The sequence below is a fragment of the Centropristis striata genome, chromosome 11, assembly GCF_030273125.1.
Source record: "Centropristis striata isolate RG_2023a ecotype Rhode Island chromosome 11, C.striata_1.0, whole genome shotgun sequence".
Classification (NCBI taxonomy): Eukaryota; Metazoa; Chordata; class Actinopteri; order Perciformes; family Serranidae; genus Centropristis; species Centropristis striata.
Genome location: NC_081527.1, coordinates 7,234,589 through 7,246,616, shown reverse-complemented (window position 1 = coordinate 7,246,616; position 12,028 = coordinate 7,234,589).

Here is a 12,028-nt window from a genome sequence, read left to right as displayed (position 1 = left end):
GTGACTGTTAGGCTATGTGAGGGCTAATTCACTAGGCATGTGCAGGCCCCAATTTCTGCCAGGTCACAGAGCAGAAATACACACAATTAACATGAGCAAACATTATGATGCTCTCTTTTGAGTAATTTTGGCAATGTGATGAATGAGATTAATGACTCTACATTAAGGGGGGGAGGGAGGAGGAACAGCCTGGAGCTGATCAGAAACACACTGTGGTGTTTTTAGTGATCAACATGGAGCGATTCAAGCATCAGGCAGGCCGGAGCTGGAGCACACAGGCAGGCAGCAAGGTGCTCTTCATCCCGTGCACAAGCCTGCTGATGGCTGAGGGAAACACATATTCTCATGTCCCAGCATTGCGCTGCAAAGGCAACACAAAGACGGTGCAGCCGGTCACGATGAGCCGCTGTCACCTGTCATAATCGCTCGAATATCGCTCACATTTAGGTCAATCTGCAAGTAATACGCATCAGCCCACCAACCCCCCCCCCTTTCCTCCGACCCCCACACACCCTCGGATGGACGGACGGATGGATGGATGGATAGATGGATGGATGGATGGCGAGTCTAGCTGAAATGGGGGTTTCCATTTTCAGTCTAATGCAAAGCGCACCACAGCCCTTTAGCGCATCATAATAAAAAACACAATCCCACACCACGCCTCGGAATAAACTCATATAAAATAGCAACAAAACAAACAAAAAAAACATCTGGCACACACTTCGAACAAAAACACAACATCCAGCCATATTCCCAGCAGGCTGCCACATTTCTAGCATTTTTCAAGCATTTGCACAGATGGGAGGTGTGAGACGAGCGGAATGAGGAAACTGGAATGACATTGCGCCTGCTTACTGTAAAATAAATTCCCTCGGGGGATGGAGAGCCTCCGTTTTCCCTCTTGACTCCCCTCCTTTCCGACGTGCGAATTTCCCGAAATTCAGACCATGCAAAACAGGTAGTCAGTCATTCCTCCCTGCGAAGTATTTTTTGGTCCAGCACGGCGGTGGTGGTGGTGGTGGTGTGTGAGAGGAGAAGGCAAGAGCCAGCATCCGAGAGGAGAGAGCCAGCTGTGGGGAGGAAATGAGGAAGGAAGGAAGGAAGGAGCGGCCGGGCCGGAGCGCTGCGCACAGGAGAGGAGGCAGGAGGTGCTCTCTCTCTCTCTCTCTCTCTCTCTCTCTCTCTCTCTCGCTCTCTCTCTCTCTCTCTCCCTAGTTCACAATATAAAATCCCCCCATCTCTGCCTGCCAGACAGACTGACAGACGACTTGGGTACCAGCGTCAGCAGCGACACCAGCAGGGGATGAGAGGAACTACAGTATAGAGGGTGATTAGTGCCACAAGAGAGGCAGCAGCTGGAATAGGAAAGCACCGATATACAGTCATGGAAAAAACTATTAGACCATCCTTGTTTTCTTCAATATCTTGTTCATTTTAATGCAACTAAAGGTACATTTGTTTGGACAATTATAACGATATCAACAAAAAATAGCTACAATTCTACAATGTCATTTAGCAGACGCTTTTATCCAAAGCAACGTACAAATGAGAGTAATACAACACAAGCAAAGATGAAGTCAAGAAACATAGCAAGAGTAAGTGCCGTGGGTTAAGTTCGAGTCCATTAGGACACAAGTGCTTTATAGGTCGCAAGAGCGGTCAGTGCGATACTTGCCATAGTCGTCAGTGTAAATCAAGAGTGAAGGTGTTCAGTAAAGAGTATAAGACTGATAAGACTTTCATTTGTTTGTCATTGTTCACACATGTAGAAGTACTCGGACGACACTGCTATTGCAGCGTGTATCAGGAATGGACAGGAATCTGAATATAGGGATCTGATCAAAGCCTTCAGTGACTGGAGTCATAAGAACTATCTCCTACTGAACACCTCAAAGACTAAGGAAATGATCATAGATTTCTACAGGTTCAATCATACACAAAATACAAAAATCATACCTGATGACATAAAAACAGGTGCATCCCTCTGAAAAATATGAAATTAAAAGACACTGTCAAGTTTCTACTGAAATAAAGTGAAATTAAATTAATATATATAAAAAAAAAGACGGAGCTCATAGCCCGTAACCTTACCGTTACACCACAAGGTCCGAATGCAGCTGCCTCCGGGGTTGCATGACACTAAACCCCAGGGGTGCTGCGTTCAATACCCGTGGTTATTTAAAGATGGCAAGTGGAATCACTAATTACCTGTTTAACTATGTTACACCAAGTTATAAGTATCTAGGGGTGGCTGTGACTCAGTTGGTAGAGCGGGTTGCCCACCGATCGGACGGTCGGTGGTTCGAACCCAGACCACGGCAGCCTACATGTCGAAGTATCCTTGAGCAAGATACTGATACTGAAGATATTGAACCCCAAATTGCTCCCGATGCTGCGTTCATCGGTGTGTGAATGAATTCCCGATGGTGGCAGGTGGCACGGTTTAGGGTAGCCTCTGCCACCAGTATGAATGTGTGTGTGAACGGGTGAATGAGCGCAGTCTGTAGTGTAAAGCTCTTTGAGTGGTCACAAAGCAACTAGAAAAGTGTAGGTCCATTTACCATTTACCTGAATAATAAGCTGGACTGGTCCCTAAACACAGACGCTCTCTACAAAAAGGGGCAGAGCCGCCGCTTTTTCTTCTTGAAGCTCAGATCTCTGGACATCTGTAGTAAGATGCTGCAGATGTTTTATCAGTCTGTGGTGGTAGTGTGTTGTTTTATGCTGCAGTCTGCTGGGGAGGCAGCATCAGACACAGAGATGAAGGCGGTTGGACAGACTGGTCTAAAGAGCTGGTTCTGTGGTTGGAGCCAGGTTGGACACACTGGAGGAGGTGGTGGAGAGATGACCTGTCAACATGTTCCAGGCCATCTTGAAATACCTGGATCATCTGCTACACAAAACCTTTATGGACCAAAAAAACAGCAGTGGACAGCTCCTCTCTCTGTGTTGCAGAACGGAGAGATACAAAAGATCTTTCTCTCCTCCAGCCATCAGACTATCTCATTCTAACAGAGATTCGACCAGACTAACTGAATTTCCCCTCGGAGATAAATAAAGAAATTTTGAATAATGTCACAAAAACCAATACAGTAGGTTGAATCTTGGTTAATTGAAATGAACTATCATCTATCTAGTTATAACAGCTATTGTATTTTGTAAATCTAAATCCAAATTCTACAGGGGCAACTTTGTTGGCAATGCAGTGTTAAGTATTTAACATTAAACTCCATTTGTTGATGGAACAATGGCACAAAGGCAATAGTGTAAGGAAACCTGTACCTGGAGCTTTTTAGTGGTGGAACAGTGATTTTAAATAATGAGGACCACACCATTTAACATCTAATACTATCATGCTTGACCTTTGCAAGCACTTCTCAAGCACAGTTGACAAGCTATTTAGCTGCATTGTCTGCAAAGCTAAAGTAAGCTGTAATCATTTCCATTGTGGCTATTTGACTGGTCACTTTCTCTGCAAAGCAATGTGCAAAGACAATATGTATCCTTAAGAAGACACCAGCTTGGAAGCTTATGTTGGTTGTTGTGCTTCTCTTTGTATTGTATGACAGGCTGGTTGTTGTGTCACTGCCAGCCTGTGATACAAAGAGCAATGGTGTGATTGCTTCTTGCAAATACAGTTTTTACATACAATTATTTGATGAGAAACTTTGTATAATAACATAAACAAAGGGTTTATTATGTGCTTCATGCCAACTTCAATATTGAAGGGTTGGCTCAGCTAAAAAAAGAAAAAGGAAAAACAAACCTTGAAAGCCTTGGCAGAGCAATTTTGGTAGGAACTGGAGTGAGCTTTCTTTAGCTGAAACCAATTTTTAAGAGAGCCTCCTTTAACAAGGCTGCTCCAAATTGAAGGTTAGTGTGCTAACACAAACTAGAAGAATCTGTTTGGCTACCGAAGACAGCTACTCTAACCCCTGAGTCACACTTTCTGCCAGTTCTGTCAACAGTTTCTCAAACATCCCTGATGGAATATGTCAGCCAGCAAACTCTAAAGTTAGCCACACCACAACCTTTGTTTTTATGCCTCCTGAAAGGAATAGTTCAGATTTATTGAAGTGTGGTTGTATGAGTTACTTATCTTATATAGTCAGTTATCTGCAGTAGATGGCAGCTGGTGAGCCCCTATTTTGAAGGAGAAGGCAGGAGTTTTGGTGCGGAAGCGAGGCAATGTACTACTGCGAATGGGGGCATCAGTAAAACATATTTTAGATACCTAAAGAAATTAGTTAAGTATACACCAACCAACCGACCAACCAACCACTCAAGCAACCACCCACCCACCCACCCAACCAACCAACCAACCAACCAATCATCTAACCAACCAACCAACCAACCAACCAACCAACCAATCACCCAACCAACCAACCAACCAACCAACCAACCAACCAACCAACCAACCAACCAACCAACCAACCACCCCAACCAACCAACCAACCGACCAACCAACCACTCAACCAACCAACCAACCAACCAACCAACCACTCAACCAACCAACCAACCAACCACCCACCCACCCAACCAACCTACCAACCAACCAACCAACCAACCAACCAACCAACCAACCAACCAACCAACCAACCAACCACCCAAACAACTAACCAACCAACTTAGGACCCAGGACTAACCCAGCACTTTAAACCATGACACCAGTGTTTTTGTACTATTGTTGCATATTTTTGGTTTAAAAAAAAATTGAAATTTGATGTGACTATGCAGGAACATAAAATGTCAAAATGTATTCTGGCAACTGGATTGCAGCAGTAGACCAGCAGCTCCTGTGTTTTGTGAGGTAAAATGACTTGTAAAATGTTTTTGTCAATGAGGCCTGGTGGTTTAGAAGAGAGCATAGATGGATTAGGGCTTCAGTTTCATAACCCAATCTGGGTCGCTCTAGGAAAAGAGATTTTAATCTCAATGAGTCTTTACCATATTCAAAACACTTAAACTGATATTCCTTTTTTTCGTGCTGACCCCATCTGCTGTAGGTAATACACTGCCTCATACAGCCACACTTTAATAAACCCGGGCCATCCCTTTAACATATTCCAACCCAAATAGACTAGAAAAGACAATATGCACAGACACATATGCCAAATCAGGACAAAGCCTTTACTAGGGGGAGTTAGAACACAAATGACTGGAAAAAGTTTGTAACCCAGTTGAACTGAGCTCTGTATATCCTTTTCTATCTCTGGCTTTATCTATATTTGTCTCTCCCTCTCTCTCTCTTTCTGCCTCTCGCTTTCTTTCACTTCCTCTTTGTCTAACATTTCTTTGTTCAGTCAACTGTAAGCTATTTCCAAATGCCACAGTCAGTGGCATCAATGGCAAACTAAATCTTGCACACATTGTTCTCGCATGCACTGTTTGCTTCATTGCACAAGAAATGACTTTGGATGCTCAGATTATCTGCACACATTGCAGCCAAAATGTCATTCTCGAACGCTGGAAGAATCATCAATTTGTTAAAATAAACCCTTGAAATATGACTACAAAATATAAGCATATACATGTACTTATGGTGTAACAATGCACATTTTTAGGACCCTTAATCTGTGAGTAATGTATGATCCCTACTATGCTCTCCTCACTCTGTTTCTTGCAGCATGCTCCATTTGAGCTATTCTTATCTGTAGCCTATCCTCTGCTGCTCTAATGACCTGACATCTCCACAGGGATCATTAAAGTTTCATCTGACCTAATCTAAAAATTGAAGTCCCCTTAAGCAAGGCACTTGTCTGCTCCAGTGAAGCTGCTCAGTGTCCATCAGTGGGAAATGTGGCTGCACTGAGAAGCTGCTCGCAGGTGTCAGTACGAGTGTGTGAAGCACAATGCTGCAGGGAGGAACACATGCTCGCTTAAACCTATGTTAACACAAAAGAATATGTCAACCCGTGGGTATTGGACAGAAAGTGGTGACGAAGCAGTGTGGTGATTATGCAGCAGTGGTGAGTTGTTGCACCATGCTCTGTCTGGCTTTTGGAACTGGCGACGAAAACAAACACAGCACCCACCTAACACACTGATGCAGGGTGATGTCATGCATGAGAGAGACAGGAAGAAAGAGAGTAAGAGGCTGTGAAGTCAAGATCTACAGCCGATCAGTCAGACTGGGTGACTCACTTTGGCCTCATTTGTCTGTCCATCATTCATTCATCTATTTATATCAATAGACTATTATCTAAAGAGGTGAGGACCGAGGTCGACAAGCTGCTGAAAGTTGTCTTTTAAGGGACAGTTAACAGTTAAAAATACTTTATTTTCTCTTACCTGTAGTGCGGTTTATCAATCTAGATGGTTTTGGTGAGAGTTGCTGAGTGTTGGAAATAACAGCACTTATGGTTTCAAAAATAGATTTGAAACACTCAACAGCAATGTCCCTCTCCAAAAATTACAACTCAGTTACTCAAGGTTGAACGGTGTCAGGTAGGAATTATTGTCTTGGCCCTTGTGACGATATTTTGTGGCCCCCACCTTGATATGAAAGTTTAATGTGAGTTTTATATGAATGGCACTTTACCATGTTGTGTGTGGAAGGTCCCTTTAATTACTTTTTTGAGTATAATTTTGTGTCTTGTTTGGGTAATTTTGTGTCTTTTTTTAATAATGTTGTCTTTTTGGTAATTCTTTCTTTTTTTGGTAATTTTGTGTCTTTTTTATAATAATTTTGTGTCTTTTTTAAGAATTTTTTGTCTTTTTTTGGTAATTTTGTCTCTTTTTTTGTAATTTTGTGTTTTTTCAGTCATTTTGTCTCTTTTTTGTAATTTTGTGTCTTTTTTCGTCATTTTGTGTCTTTTTTGGGTAATTTTGAGTCTATTTTTTTGAAATTTTGTGTCTTTGTTTGGTCATTTTGGTGTGAGTTGCTGAGTGTTTGAGATTTGGGCTATAGAGATGTCTGCCTTTTCTCAGATATAATTGGACTATGTGGCAAAGACACAAAATGACAAAAAAAGAAATACACAAAATGAGAAGAAAAAAAATACACAAAATTATTTTAAAAAGACACAAAATTATTTAAAAAAAGACCCAGAATTACCAAAAAAAGACAAAATTATTTTAAAAAGACACAAAATTATTAAAAAAGACACACAATTATTTAAAAAAGTAATTATAGGGACCTTCCACACACAACACGGTAAAGAGCCATTCATATAAAACTCACATTAAACTTTCATATCAAGGTGGGGGCCACAAAATATTGTCACAAGGGCTGCAATTGGCCCGCGGGCCGCGAGTTTGAGACCTATGATCTAGACTGATAAATGCTACTACAGGTAAGAGAACAAATATTTTTTTTAAATTTTATTTTAGGGTGAAACGGTCCCTTTAAACAATCCCAAACCCCATTTTTTGGCTTATAGACACCATTTACACCTGCTAATAATATCTGATCTGAGGGTATCTGGGTAATGGAATCTGACATTACAGGCCATTGCATTTACTTGGGATTAATAAGCATGATCATTATCTCATTTCTTGGATCTTAACATGCAAATTAAGCAGAGCTGGTGGACTCTCAGGTCAAGCGAGGCAATTCTGCTGCTACTTTTTTCCTTTTTTAGCCATTCAATCAGCTCTGTGGGTGTCAAAGTCAGTTTGTCAGTCAAACAATTTGGTTCAGATCAAGATAGCTCAACAACTACTGCGTGGACTAAAAATATACTTTTATTGTAGCGTTCACGGTCTCCAGGAAATTAATCATACTGACTGCAGATCCGTGACTTTTCTCTGGTCAATTGTCTCAACAACTATTGGATGGGTTGCCATAATTCATATCTCCCTCGGGATTAACTGTAATAATTATGACCCAATGATTTGTCATCTGGTATTTGTTCAATACTTTTGTGTTACCTGCAAAACAATGATGTTCCCATCAGCCTCAGATGTTCTGTAGTGATGTCCAAATGAAGCTTCATGAACCATTAGTTGTATCTGTTGACCCCACTAGATGGCGTTCTTGTTTTTAAAAGAAAGGTTCAAGAAAGGCTAAGTCAGTGTGCTTTAAACCCTTTGTTGGACAGAGAGCGCTAGTGATGTCCAAATGAAGCTTCATGAACCATTTTCTATATTGTCTGAGCCCACTAGATGGCGCTCTCTGTCCAACAAAGGGTTAAAAGCACACTGAATTAGCCTTTCTTGAGACTTTTTCTTTAAACCAAGAACGCCATCTAGTGGGGTCAACAAATATAACTAATGGTTCATAAAGCTTCATTTAGACATCACTATTGTGTATTTGGTGAAACCTCTGGGTTTGAAAAGTGAAGCTGAAAAATATGAAAGTGCCTTCAAACTGCTTTCCTTCTAAAGGCCAGCAGGGGGAGACTACACTGGTTGCAAAAAGAAGTCTTATTGTATAGAACTCTATGAGGAAATGGCCCTACTTCTCACTTCATTGATAACGTCAATAAATATAGTCTTCTTCAATAGAACATGATGTTCATTTTGTAAACGATGGTCACATTTAAAGAGTAAAATAGATGATAAAGCAGGGTATGCTTCAGGACGTGGCTACCTTATGATTGCCATGTTGACCTATGTGTGAACTTTGACCTTTTCACTGTGTGTTTTTCAGTTCAGAAAAGTTCATTTTAACATTTTGGTTCCATAAAAATATCTTATTCATTGTTTGATGTACTCAATCAATGAATTACATGGTAAACATTTGCGAAGTGACAATGAAGATTCATGAACCATTTGTTTTATCTTTTGACCCCACTAGATGGCGGCCTTGGCTTAAAAAAAGGCTCTAGCAATGGTAATTAAGTGTTATTTCAGTAGTGATGTCCAAATGAAGCTTCATGAACCATTTTCTAGATTTTCTGAGCCCACTAGATGTCCAACAAAGGGTTAAAAGCACACTGAATTATCCTTTCTTGAGCCTTTTTCTTTAAACTAAGAATGCCATCTAGTGGGGTCAACACATACAACTAATGGTTCATGAAGCTTCATTTGAACCTCACTGGTTTTCGGCCCTTTGTTGAAAAAAAGAGCGCCATCTAGTGGGCTCAGGAAATAGAGAAAACGATTCATGAAGCTTCGTTGCCACATCACACCTGCTTCGCATCTGCGTTTTAGCATTGTCAATGTTAGCATGTTAGCATAGTGACACTACCATTTATTTCAAAGCATCACTGTGCATAAGTATAGAATTGAAAAAAGTAGAAAGATGAAACATTTTGTGTTGTTTCAAGCTTCAGAAAGATTACTGATGTGATAGAATCAATTTTGAGACTAACAGCAGGTTCCAGTTCTGCCCGTTAGCCGATCTGTTGCACTGTGTTCAATGTATTGTTGCATTATCTCTTTGATAATGATACAATTTTGAAGAATCTGTTCCACTCGTAAAATGAAGGCTTCAGTTATTGTACTTCAATCCATATATTTAACCCATTACAATCCCAATTGCTCAGTAAAATAGCGTGTGAAAAAAAGGACTGCTTTTGGTCTTAATTGAAAGTTAACAGTGTCAGATTAATGCTGAGATTATTTCTTATCTCCAGAGCAGCTCCTCCTCTGATAAATCCTTGTGTAGACTCAGAGCAGCTCAGGTTACAGCTAACCACGTCTTCTGTAGTGAATAAAACATGACACTGCCTTCGCTAAGGTCTGAATCTTGTCCTTTTCTGTAGGAGCAGCTTGTATAGAAATTCCTCCCTGTGAAGGTTGACCTTCATCTAAAACATCAAAGAGACAGGCCCAAGCTCCGGGCAGAGAGAATCTTTGTCAGCTGGAGAGTGAAAACTCTAACGTTTATCGACGGTACAGTAGGAAGACACCGCAGGTTTTATTGATCCACTGCAAACTGCCATAAAGCATCCAGACATGATGGGATGTACACAACTGTGAGCACAGGAAACAGAGATCATCTGTAAACTAGTGCATCCATACAGCAGCTTACTTTTCTCAAATAAACATCTTGGCTGCAGTCAAATAGTCAAAAAGATTATATCCCATGTCTTTTCCTAACCACATTTCCTTTACCTTAAATTGCATGTCATCAGGATATAGGATATGTATGTAAAGAGGAGACTTGTGGGAACACAGAGAGCCTATTTTCATTGAGATAGCATGATGTCAAAGGTCACATGACCGCTTTAAAAATCAACAAAATAGCCTAACTTTGCAGCGTTATTTCAACAACTTCCTGACACGATATCCTGACGTGCTAGGTCTAAAGTTTCCTTAGATCTTCTAGTTTCATATGATATCAAATATATCCAGTATTTTCCTAAAATTGAGCCTGCTACACCCCCTGGAAGAAAAAACAACGGACAGGTTCATGGAAAATGTCAGTAAATGGGACCGAAATTTACAAAATGAACATCAAACAACTGTGAAGAAGACTTGAAACTGATTGAGTTTCAGTCGCCCCCTGCTGGCCATTAGAAATACTGCAACCTTGCAAGCTGCATCCACTTGTTTATAATAATAATAACAACAACAACAACAATAATAATAATAATAATAATAATAATAATAATAATAATAATAATAATAATAATCTTTATTTATAGAGCAAGGTAATTAAGTATAGGTAATATTTCAAGAAAAAAGTAGCAAATTTACTAGATTAAAGTTGCAAATCTACAAGAAAAAAATTCGCAGATTTAAAGTGGCAAATCTGCACAAAAAAATTGCAGATTTATGAGAAAAAAGTGGGAAAAAAAATAACTTTTTTCTCTCCGATTCACCACTTTAAGTCTCATAAATCTGCACATTTTTTCTCGTAGATTTGCCACTTTAATCTCGTAAACTTTTTTCTCAAAATATTTCCTCCCTCCCCCAGGTCCGTATGTTTTTTTAATGCATTCTGGCAGTATGTAATATCCTCCAATATTCTCTAGTAGGGTTTAAATTTGGAATTTGCAAGTATTTCAATAAGTGCCCTATTAAGGGTTAAAAGTAATCATTAAAATCTTAAAATCAATTCTAAAACATACTGGGAGCCAGTGTAAGGACGCTAAAACAGGAGTTTTATACAGTCTATGGGAGCAACAGAGCACAACCCTGAATGCTAAGATAATTTTGAAAATGAAAGGTAGACAGTCTGCTATGATGTGGACTTAAAACAGGGAGAGTAACAGAGTAGATAAGGAGAAGATTAAGAAGAGTGAAGAGATTAAAGCAGAATATTAAGGAGGGAGATAAATTGTAGATAGAGGATATCAATCTTGCAATGTACGTCACGGCTGGCAGCATGGGCCCTGAACAGATCATAGTCATGTGAATTATATCAACTCGGCTTTTTTGTTCAACATCAAAGACAACCAAAGACTTTGGAAACAACTGAATTATGTTTTATTGACCCATCATATGTTTTTTCACGTAAATTGTTAACCCTCTGGAGTCCACGAAAGCACCGGTGCAAGACTTCTTCATGATGTTGCAACGTAAAAACAAAGCAGCATTTTCAGAAGTTTCCATGTCCAATTTAGTGCATTAGTACGCTTTCAGCATTTTTAATGCAATATTTTGTCTTTAATGGTTTTTGGTGTGATATTTGTCAATTTTAGTGTGTTCTTTGTCATTTTTGTGTGTTTTTCTGTGTGTTTTTTGTATTTTTTGGGGTGTTTTTTGTAAAAAAAAAAAAAAAAAAAAAAAAAGTATGTGTTTTCACTGTGTTTTTGTGTTTTAAGTGGGTTTTTTTTTGTAAAAAAGAAAAAAAAGTATTTTTTATGTGTTTTTGTAATTTTGTGTGTGTGTTTTTGTGTTCAAAATGTTGATCCAGTAAGTCAAAATGAAAAAAATAATAATCAGGTCATATAGGTGAGGTTGTGCTGAAAACAATGATACCAACATGGCATGGTAAACACTTTTTAAGTCGTTTATACAGGCTGACAAAACCGACAAAATAGCCCCAAACTCCAAAGGCTTAATATTGAAAGTAGCTACAGCAATCCAATCCAATTCTAACAATATTTCCCTGTAAATGTAGTTCAGTAGGAGGTGAAAAACACTTTAATCTAGTGATGTCTAAATGAAGCTTCATGAACCATTAGTTGTATTT